Source organism: Eulemur rufifrons, chromosome 18 (assembly GCF_041146395.1).
Source record: "Eulemur rufifrons isolate Redbay chromosome 18, OSU_ERuf_1, whole genome shotgun sequence".
Classification (NCBI taxonomy): domain Eukaryota; kingdom Metazoa; phylum Chordata; class Mammalia; order Primates; family Lemuridae; genus Eulemur; species Eulemur rufifrons.
Window position 1 is genome coordinate 18,803,109 of NC_091000.1, and position 12,364 is coordinate 18,815,472.

Consider the following 12,364-nt stretch of genomic DNA (forward strand, 5'->3'; position numbering starts at 1 on the left):
TCTATCACCGATATACCTAAACATGTCTTCTAATTAAATAGTTAAAAATGAATAAATTGATTTTTACTTTTATTAATGGCACTAGGGGAAGGAAATATTTGACTTCAACTTAATAATAATTAGCATAGATTTAGTAATGGAAGAAGGGATGATATGGAACCTACACTATAAACTACACTTATATGTTAAAACACCTATATACATACAGCCGGGAGTATTTATATGGAGGTTGGTTTGAGGATTAGTGTTATTGTATGTACAATTTTCCTTACAAGAGCAAGTCAAACAGAAAAAGATTGTAGAATTCAATTCTAGGGAACCTGTGATGAGAAATAAAACTCTTTTACAGAGGTTGTGTAATATAATGGAAAGATCAAGGACTTTTTATTTTTTTTAAAGACAGGGTCTCACTCTGTCACCCAGACTGTAGTTAGTGGCATGATCACAACTCGCTGCAGCTTCAAATTCCTGGGCTCAAGTGATCCTCCTGCCTCACCCTTCCAAGTAGCTGGGAATACAAACACACCACAATGCCTAGATAATTTTTTAATTTTTTTTTTTTTTTGTAGAGACAGGGGTCTTGCTATTTTGCCCAGGCTAATCTCAAACTCCTAGGCTCAAGTTTTCCTCCTGACTCATCCTTCCAAATTGCTGGGATTTCAGACATGAGCCATTGCACCTGGTCAGAGCAAGGATACATACTTGATTACAATCATGACCTTGGGAAAGTTGTCTAATATGTCAGAGTATCGGTGGCTTCTTTTGTAAAATCTATCTCACAGAGCTGCTTTCAGAAATAAAATTTTAAAATGCATGCATGATATTCACTGAAAATAAATATCCATTCACTTTTTTTGTTTACATAGGTCTTAGTTTTGTCATTGATCAGACAAGACAGCAAAGACACAACATTGAGAGCAATGTAAATGAAACCTCATCTTTTCATTTCTACCCTTAGATGAGAACAAGTTTGGAAGTTTTCTGAGGGTGTTTTGGTAGAGGACTAAACCTACTTAGGATTGATGGTTTTGTTCTGAGATGGATGATGGACAGGGAAATAGAAGGGATGCTAACCTTTTTCCCAGCCATTTGCCTGGATGTATATGTGTACCTTACCAAAATCTTGATTCTGTGCATTGTCATTTAGACAGTAACCAAGACCTTCAGAATCAGAAGGGATAAGTACTAGGATCTGGTTCTTATTTTTTATTGTGAATAATTTATTTACCTTTGTATTTTATATTACCTTCCCATCCTCAACTTTCATTCCAGTATTCAATATGCCAGACGTAGTGTTTAGTACTGGGAATTCAAATATGAATAGTTCAGATCTGTGCCCTCAAGGGACAGTCTAATAGGAAGACAAAACTGACATAAACCATCATCAGAAAATCCAGAAGATTGCTATGATGAAAAGAAGTTTCACCAATTGATTATAGTAACTGATCTCACACAATTGAGATTATTCATCCTACTTGAGCTTTTGGTTTTTATACTTAAGGCTTTTTCTGCATATTTTAAACTATTTGAAATGAGCCATTTTCTTGGTCAGCATATAGCTGAGAAAACATCTGGAAAAAGATACCTGCCTTTGTTCTTTTCCTGTTTTTAAAATATTTGCTATGAAATATTACTATATAATTAAATTGAGTTTGATTTAAAACATGCTCACCTTGGGCCTCGTCCAAGGAATACTCTAGTGTACCTCGGTCTAGGGCTGTTTGTCAGCCCTTATGTGCTTTCTCTTTCCTTCCTGTTTGGACACAGGCCCATTATGGGCTGCTGTCATCTCTGCCCTGAAGAGTTTCCTTTGCCCTAAGATGCCCTGATGCACATCTATATTTGATGACATATTTGTACACTCTGGTCAGGAAAGGTATTTATTCGTCTGTCTCCAACATTATTTCTATGTATGGCAATAGTTATTAAATAAGAACTATTGAACAATAATAATCACTATATCTAAAACAACAAAACCCAACATTTATTAAGAACAAATGGTATTTATGTTATTTAATCCAAACCTCAAAATAGTGGTATGAAAAAGATATTGTTATTAACATTTTACAGATGAAAAAATGGAGACTTAAGGTAGATAAATTAAGTATTTTCAAATTATACAATTAGAAAGTCCTAAGCCAGGACTGGAGCCTAAGCAAAACTCATGCTTAACAATAGTACATCCTGACCGTGGTTTCTGATAAAGATATTAGTTTGGGAAATTTTTAAAATAATTAATATTCTCGGCCGGGCGCGGTGGCTCACGCCTGTAATCCTAGCACTCTGGGAGGCCGAGGTGGGCGGATCGTTTGAGCTCAGAAGTTCGAGACCAGCCTGAGCAAGAGCGAGACCCCATCTCTACTAAAAATAGGAAGAAATTATATGGACAGCTAAAAATATATATAGAAAAAAAAAAATTAGCCGGGCATGGTGGTGCATGCCTGTAGTCCCAGCTACTCGGGAGGCTGAGACAGGAGGATCGCTTGAGCTCAGGAGTTTGAGGTTGCTGTGAGCTAGGCTAACGCCACGGCACTCACTCTAGCCTGGGCAACAGAGTGAGACTCTGTCTCAAAAAAAAAAAAAAAAAAAAAAAAAAATATTCTCTTTATGTATCTATAGTCCCCAATCACCAGGCCCTGGACCTGTACCAGTCTGTGGCCTATTAAGAACCAGGCTGCACAGCAGGAGGTGAGCATCAGGCAAGTGAGGGAAAGAAGCTTCATCTGTATTTACAGCTGCTCCCCATCGCTCGCATCATTGCATAATCCCCACCTGTCAGATCAGTGGTGACATTAGTTTCTACAAACCCTACTGGAACTGTGCATGCAGGGATCTAGGTTGTGGCTCCTTATGAGAACCTAATGCCTGATGGTCGGAGGTGGAGCTGAGGTGGTGATGCTAGCACTGGGGAGTGGCTGCAAATACAGATTATCATTAGCAGAGAGGTTTGTGCAATAGATGTAATGCACTGGAATCATCCCGAAACCATTCCCCTAATCTCCATCCATGGAAAAATTGTCTTCCATGAAACCCGTCTCTTGTGCCAAAAAGTTTGGGTACTGTTGCTATACATGACATATATTGGTATAATTGTATATGTGTATATAGCATAGACAGTTTTAAAATATTTTAAGTCCTTTTTGGAACAAATCATAAAAAATAGTTTGAATGTAGTAGTAGGATTTTAATCAAATAAATGTGGAAAAATATTCTGTAAAATCACGGGCATACAGAATATGGGTATTTCAGAAAACATAAGTTTCTTCACATATTTTTTTCAAGGGCTTTCATTGTTTCTATTTTATAGATATTCATTTAAAACAAAATTTAAACTTTTGATGAATATTATGAAATATTCAATTTTCGTATGGTGATATATTTTAGTTTGATTGGTTCTCAATGTACATGAGAATCCCTCATGTGGATATTTATTTAAAATGCAGATTTTTCAGAAGAATTAATGAAAGTCTGTGGAATGTATAATTTTAACAAGTCCCTCAACTGAGTCTATGCAAATGACCCCATGGAGCACTTTGTAAGAAACAACTCTTTTTAATAAGAGAGAACTCTGAAGTAGCAGTAGTAGCAGCAGCGTAGTGGTATTAGTAGTAACAGTAGTAGGAGCAGCATAGTAGCAGTAGTATAATGGTAGAATTAACACATGGAGCACCAATGGATAATTATTTTTTAATGTGATAGCTACTCAAAAATACTATATTTTTGGTGTTAGTTGAAAAGTTATTGCAAGTATCTCTAGGCACCAATAAAATAATAAACTATAACTTTTGTACACTGTCCTAGTTATTAACTAAATTTTGTATAAATGTGTATATATAGCTATGTAGCTTTCAGAATACATCATTGACTTTTCAGAAATTACACTTAACATCACAGCTTTTATTTATTTTTAAAAAGATGACACCAATGGTTTTTTATTAGTATAAGCAAACATTAACTGATTAAAGCTTCTTATGTAGTGTTTCAAGAGCAAGGAATGGCTCTATGTGCCATCCGTAGCAAAGTGTCTTTAAAACGAACTAAAATAAGGGTCTTTTGCCTCAAATAGAATATGTGGGATGGTTTAAAAAGTACATGAGGTGGCCTGACGCAGTGGACATATGGGAATTTATACTAATATTAGGGATTTATATTTAATAGTAAATGATACTGACTAATATACATAAGGCCTCTTAGTTTTCATTTTATAGTTCTATAATTGTGGAGTTACAATTAATATAGAGTCCCAACGTGTTTCTTATTTCTGAAGTCTTCTTAATAGTGAAATCATAAGAAGTATAGAAATGTCCATTTTTGATAAAAATGATTAATGATGAACAGAACTTTTTATTTTTTAACTTTTAGGATCTATCATATGCTCAGTATCTTTTTGAAGTTCTCGTATACTGTGCAGTATTATAATTCTGGTATATTCTTCCTTATCTAAAAACCATTTACATTTACAAGTAACAGTATTTTTACCTGCACCAGTCAATATACAATCAGTGGCCATAAATGTAACATGCTATATGTAAAAAAGTAAGAGAACACTTGAAAAAATTGTAATTTAGCTTAATTGAGACATGTGCCCAGCCATCTGGAGCACTTCTGCATAATATAAAGACATTTGGCATCTTAAATAAAGGATTTTGAATTAAACCAGAATTCTTTTGTGTCTTCCAAAGACGTTGATTTATTGAGACTGTGTGTGGCTTTTCATCATATACAGAAGATTAATGATTTCCTAAATGTCCTTTCATTTCTTGATTTTATAAAATGTATACATAAGGTTAAGAAAAATGAAATCTTTGAGGATCTGTGAACAAAGGTGCCAGGAAATAGTCCAAAGTATTTTGTTTCAAGAATTCATCAAATGATCTATAATATAGATTTTCTCAAAGTGAAAAGGGAGATTGGCATTATTGAATGTTAGTTAATGTTGAATAAGTAAATTTATAATTATCTCAATATTATTTATACATGTGATTTTTATGAACACATTAAATAGTGCTGTAAAATAATTCTAATTTTTGATCTATAAATTCTAAAACTTCAGCATGGTGATCGGTGTTGATAAACTTAAAAGAAAATGTTAACCAGATCTGGTCTTATCATTATGAAGTAGCTTAAATAAAGATATTTTTGAGAGTCAAATTTTTATTCAGCTGAAATAATCCTAAATCTCATAGTTCAAGTGATCAGAATATAGCTTTTATGTTATGAAATATGAAATTGTTATTGGTCCGATTATTCTAGCTATTGGTATTTTAATTTTTGAATATTATTTTAAATTTGTATCAAGATTATATAACTGAAATTATAAATGTATTATTTGTAGTCAAATTGAAAACCTGAGCCACTTCTTCAGTGCCCTATTTTAATGTAAAATTTTCATGTGGAGTGGTCATAACAAAAATAGATTTTTGTCATTTCTTGTCCAGGACACATGCAAATCTTTATATTCAAATAAATGAGATGATTTTATATAACTACATATACATAGGTTGGGCAAGAGTTACACCAACAAAAAGAACAACAAAAAAATGCAGACCAGGAACAAAACCCTGAAAACCCACTGGGAAGTGACTGAATTTAAGCAATTAGCTCTTTATTGGCTGATCAGAAAGAGGTCCTTTTCACTGACTGGCATTCACATATTCTGAATGAAAAATAAAACCACATATTAAAAATGCCATGTTGTGTGGGCATAAAGCTGTCTTATGGTGCTTAAAATTATTAATAGGCCATTTATCCTATGAAAGGCATCCATTAAATTCACCAATAATTATAGTTAGATTTAATAGTTATTTGGTTTATCATTCTAACACAATATGATATAAGAATTGCTGAGTTCCTTCTTTGGTTATGTTTGCATGAAAAACATATGGCTTTGCTAGAAAAATAAGTAAATAAAATTATTTGTGAAAATAATTAAAATATACTCATATTTTATTGGTTCTCACCTAGAGCAAATGTATTCTAAGAGTAAGCTACTTAATCAAAATCATATTTTCGGGGAAATTTATTAATTTTTACATGATATATTTTTGGTTAAATTTATAATGTGAGGGTCCTAATGTAAATATATCTAAATTTAAATTGCATTTTTAACATGAAGAGCATGAGATATGTTGTACATATTTAGAAGAGTATATTTAGTATATTACTTTTTACTTAATGTACAAAAGGTTTCTCTTAGATTTTTTCATATTAAAGCATCTAGTTTCCTGCTTTTTTACTTTTTAAGGCTCCTTTTATTTTTCAGATTGCTAAATTTCATCTCTCTCAATTTGATTTTTAAAATATCCTTATCATTACTGAATGTTGGACATATTTTCTTCTTTTGGTTTTGTGCTTCCTGTGTGAGACAGTACATTTTGATCTGTATTATAAATCATCTCATAAGACTTGCAAATATTTCTTTTCCTAGGAAGTGTTATTTAGGCTAGAACAAGTAGCAAGGGCAGCATCCAAGATTTATATATAGTATATAGTAGTCATGTATACACACACACACATATACTGGTACACACACATATATATGTACTAATTTAAAAACTGTGATGAGTTCTTTGTTGATAGTTTATATTTTAAACTAAAGGATCAGGTTTTGCATTGCACTTTATTTTTGCTTAGGCTCCAGAATTAGAAAGATTACCCTTTAAAAAGATTTTTTCACTATTTTCTTACTATTAATATACATTGAAATATTAAAAATTCATAAAACAAATTGTATATTTGTCCCACTTTAATGTGATCATGGCTGACACCTTTTGTCTAATCAAACAAACAGCATGAACATGGTGAGACTAGGAGACCTGGTGCCATTTTAATTTACTTTTCCTTGTGAGCTTACTGACGTGGAGATCATCCATTAGAGCCAAAGTTTTCATCAACCAGAGAATTCTAGAACATATCCCAGACACCAGTCCTCCTCATTGGAACACCTGATTGCCACTCTTGCTACTTTGGGTGCTTGTGCTGATGGACATTATTCACCTTTCTGGTGTGGGAAATTCTTTCTCATCACTCAGTGTTTAGGTCAAGAACAAACCTATGGAAAAAAAAATCTTTAGTTGCCTTCCAGGTAGAATTAATTCGTCTCTTCTAAATTCTGTAACATGTTATTCACACCCCAAATGTAATGCTTACTACATTGAAATACAGTTACTTGCATTTCTGTCTCCCCCGTCTGGTTATGCCCTCTTTGTGCCTAGTCTATTTCTCATCCATCTCTGGGTCTTCCATGTCTGCAGTAGTGCCTGGCCCATAGAATAATCCATAAATACGGAGAGAAGGAATACATTGAAGTGAATTGTATGAATAAATGAATTTTGCTTGTTTTGGTGCTGTTGTAGTTGTTACTTTTAGAGTTCACTTTTTACCTTTAGAAGGTACATGTGTAATTTGGTCATAGTGTGAATTGCTAGTAGGAAGAAAGATCGTCTTTTAAGTTCCTATAGTAGCTAATACTTCCATTTACACAGTATGGGTGGTTAACAATTGTTTGAAATAGGTGAACTGGATAAATGTCCAGGTACCTCCTGGAGGAAACAGTGAATGAAGGAGATCATCCACCTGCTTGATCTCCACAATGTAATTTCTTATAATGGAGTAGACTGGTGAAAAAATTCTTTGAAAAAGAAAACTATCGGGCAATTAACATGCCAACTTTGCCTTTTCTGTGTTTTTTGATTTGGGGACTCTGTTTGAAATGATACCAGTGCACTTAGGTTTCTTCCCTATTAACTTCTGCTTTAGACCCAAGAGGACTGTCTAAGGGCTTCCTAAGGACCATTGAAAAAGCAAGGAAAAAGTAGTGATAATAAAACATATTATTTTTTTAGCCAATTATTCTTGTTTAATTTTTTTCTAGGATTCTGTTGCTGTATTACCATTTAAAGATAGCTAATATTAATGATTACTTTTAGTAGCGCTTCATGATTTTTTTTTCTCCTAAATGCTATCTGGCATGTATTATTTATGTACTTTGATTTGCATTTGCCTTTTAAAATTTGGTTTTGGGTCTAATTCAGTTAGAATGCACTTAAGAGTATCGAAGTATTGCAGTTTATATAACTTACCTTATCTATAAATGGAATTAAAGATTTGTCATTAAAATGATTTACTCATCTATATTTTAAGCAAATCTATACATATAGTGCTAGAGCTGATAACCAGGTAGATTTTTCCCAGCTGCTCAGCCAGAGAGCACTGTATTCAGTGTCACAGTTCAGTTGAGTTGTTATCTGTATGAGATCAATCTTTTGGAGAGGTTTATTATTTAATTTGCTTTCAACAAGTATCCCCCTTTTTAAAAAAAATTTTAAGTAGTGCTCTTAGTAGGTCATTAGACTTTGAGAGTTATTCACTTTGTTAGCCCAAACACTAAAACTTTGTGTCTTTTAACTCTGATTAGTGACACTTTAATAAAGTCATTTGAAGTTCAGTGGACTGAATTTTCCAACTTTTCTGATGTTTCTATGGTCACGGTAGAGCAACCTGTATTGAAGCTTGTACACAATCTTTTAAATGCAAATCTTGGAAAGCTGTGTGTAATTTTGTGTATCTGACTTCAACTCTGACTGCAAAATGTGAGGGATTTTAAAATAAAAGCGGTAGCTGTGTTTTCCTTCTTTTTTGTTTTTCAAGTTGGGGTACAGTGAAGGCTGGGAATTGGAGAATTTGTCACTTGACTAAACTTAAGTCTCTGTGACTAAGAAGGTTGCAGATAAAAACTTTTATGGCCATATTTTTTTTTTTTTTTTTCTGGACAAACCAATGAGGACAAAACCTCATTTTCTTCCACATGATTAGATAATAAGGAATGCAAACTATTGAATGAAAAATTTCTTGGAGATAGATCCTTGAATTTATTTTTTGAGAAAGTAAAGGAAAAGTATGTCCAATTGGCTGTAATTAAATCATGCATGGTGAAGTCACTTTGGAGGAATTAATGCATTTTGTATTGCATTGCAACTTGAGTGAACATTTACAACACGTGAGAATGGAAAGGATGAAAAATTATGGTTGTCTTTTGGTTCACAAAAAGCCAAGGAGGCAGGTCATTGACTTAATTTTCATGGGAAGACTGACTCTGGCCTGCTCGCATATTCAGGGGCCAAACAACCTGGTATTGACAGCCGTAGTTTGGGAGTGGAACATGCAGCAGCATTGTGCCATGGTTTGTTGAGGAAAAACAAGGGAAGATTTAAAACAAAGCTGTGAATGGGAACAGTAGTCCTTGTGTCTTGAAGCTGACTTTTCCTCTTTAGTCCTTCATGAAAGTGTTCCCCTTTTCTCTAAAGAAGGGCTATCCTGTGGTAAGAGAAATATTTAAGATATAATTCAGTGACTCTTAGGAGTGGGAGCATTTATACTTCTTGAAAGAAATAAGGTAGGAACAACTAACTGGAAATGCCATGAGAAAGTGTGAGCCTGAGCTGGCTACGTGCTAGTCAAGGCATGTGTAAGAATACTGATACTAATGGGTTCATTTTTCCAAACCAATGAATTAATAGCTTTGCATAATTTTTTGGTTTTTTAAATCTTAATGCCAATAAATTTGGATATTTTTATTATATATTCAATCACATATGAAAATATGGCTTTGAATTTATTAATAGTTATTGCCTTAGTGAATTTTAGAAGGCATCTTATCTTTTATATCAATTTACTTAATTCATAGATATTTTATATGGATTGATTATATGAAAACTCATCAGCAATATTGGCAGGATCCAATACTGACAATATTGATATATTCACTAGGGACTTAGTAAATGCTGGATCTAACAAGTGAGAACATCAATAAATTATGACAAGTTAATGAAGAAACTAGGAGCTAACATTGAATAGATCTTTGTTGCATTTTTAATGAGTAATAAAGTATATCATGCAATGATGAAAATGAATATTTATTTTTTAATGAAGTAGCCTTGTAAAAACTGATGAAAAAACAAAAATGTTCTTTGAATTCTTAAGTTTTCGTTATCATAATATACATAATAGATAGCATATATTCTTTCTATATGTGTATTTCAACCATATAATCTACTTATGTATTTTATACACAGAGATATAGACATATAGAAAGGCCAGTCAATTAATGGTACTAATTAAAAATGATACAACAAAAGGTAAAAGAACAATAAGAAAAATAGTAACATTGATATATATTCTTTGAAGTAAAAGTAAATGTCAACATTGCTTGCAGTGGAAAAATAGTTTTTTAGAACTGCCTTTCCCTTTCCAGTAACTCTTCAGTTTGTTGATATTTAAAGAGATGGCTGCTAACACTTAACCAAAAACGTTTATTTTGTAAAATAAAAATTAATGTATGAGGTTGAATATATAGTTGATATAGAATTTGAATATTATATTAAATATAAAGCATAAATATAAATCATAAATATGCATTACTAATAAAATTCCTAAAAATACTCACTTTGTTATATTACCATTGGGGGTTGAATCCATTTTTCATCAGATTAAAATAAAAATTACATTTATTTTTAAAAATCAATATAGATTACTTTAAATGCTGAGATGATTTTAGTACATACTTCCTAAAATTTTGAAAAGACACAGAATTTTTTAATTGGAACTTTAGGTTGTATATGACTGAAAATTAATCGACTTTTAGGTTTGGATATATAAGCAATTCACTTAGTGAATTGATTTTAATTGGTCTATCAGTTGTTAAGAGTTAGTAATTTTATCACAATAATCATACTGATGCTTAAAAACATCTGCATCTACTAGTTTGTATGTCGATAGCTGAGAATTATTATAATACAATGTTAAATGAGCTAGAAAAATCATGAGTTTTAGAATCAAAGGGCCCAGGGTTCAAATTTCACATCACTCAGGTTCTGAACTAGCTCTGACATTGAGAAAGTTGCTAAATATTTCTGAACCTCAGTTTATTTATCCATAAAATAATGATAGTAATACCTACTTTAGTTACTATGTGTCCTAATTAGTTAATATGCCAATATACCTAATATAGTAGTTTCTGTACTATAAGCCCCATGCCTAAGGAAATAATTGTTTATCACATAAATTGAAATATAGCCTTTGATATGTAAAATAGCCCAATTAATGTACAACTTCCGAGTCCAGAGAACATTACCATGAAATAACAAGGTACCCACATCTGCAATATGAAAAAGAATGAAGTTCTTTACCTACGGTGTGTACTTCAGGAAGGTGAAAGATCCTTTCTCTTTTCATTTGCCCTCCTCATCATTGTATCCCCAGTGCTGGTCCCCATGCCTGGTAACTAGAGAATGATCAATAATGCTTTATTGAGGAACTGAATCAATACCACAGGATTAGAGTGGAGAAAATTAATTCATGCAAACATTATAATCTTAACCAGGTTTATGCACTAGAAGGGCTGCTTTTTTATTATATGAATACATAACGTAATAATCCTGGAGAATATGTACAGATAATCTATGAAATATTCAAATTTGAAGCTGTTTAATGCTGTCTACATGGATAATCTCAGCCCAAATGATATTGATAATGCTATAATTTACTTGTGATTGAAGCAGACTTTTTTTTCCTAAAAGGATGGGCTGAGGAACATGGAGGAATCTAGGGATTCTATATAGACAACAGGAGTTATTTTCCAGAATTCCAAAAAATCAGGAAGATTAGAAACTAAAATAAATTATTGTATAAGAAATAATGAATCTATTCATTGGCAATAGTTTATGTAGTTTCGGTTACTACAATTAAGAAAGATTCTGAAAAGGGGACATAAATTATCCAGAGAAGTTTAGAAGAATATACTGAAAATTACAAAATTGGGACTCAAGTCTATGGAAGAAAATATAAAAGTTATTTTTGTTGATATTTATTAAGTGATATAAAGTATTACTGAAATGACATTGTTCAGAATTCCCAATATATTAAAACTAATGCATAATAACACTTGTTATTGAGAGAGATTTATTTAGGAAAAGTAATATAGCATACAGTAGTATTCCATTATATATACTATATTAGCACATATGTTATGGATTGAAATTACACCAATATCTCAAGAGAAGAAATGGGTTGAAAACATAAGGTTAAAAGAGCTTTAAATGAATTAGTGAATGACTTTCATATCCTTGTACATACAAGTGGCTCTTTGCTTCCACAGTCAGAGAACCTAATGCAACATGGATCTGAAGTTCTTACATTCTAGGGTTAAAGTTCATACCGTGCAAGATTTATGATGATTTACGCAGGTAAATAACACAAGTGGAATTTTATATATAGTATATGCATGATTTTATATATAGTATATGCATGATTTAATATATGTGCCTACTTGTAAATGCACCAGAAGTGCATTTTGGAATATAATAGT

At 32.3% G+C, this 12,364-nt stretch overlaps 1 protein-coding gene across 2 annotated transcripts in view; it reads left to right on the top strand.

Annotated features, from left to right (window-relative positions):
- The window catches only part of FAT4 (FAT atypical cadherin 4), a 153,930-nt gene that overhangs the window by 24,219 nt on the left and 117,347 nt on the right, over positions 1–12,364 (top strand). The window lies entirely within an intron of this gene.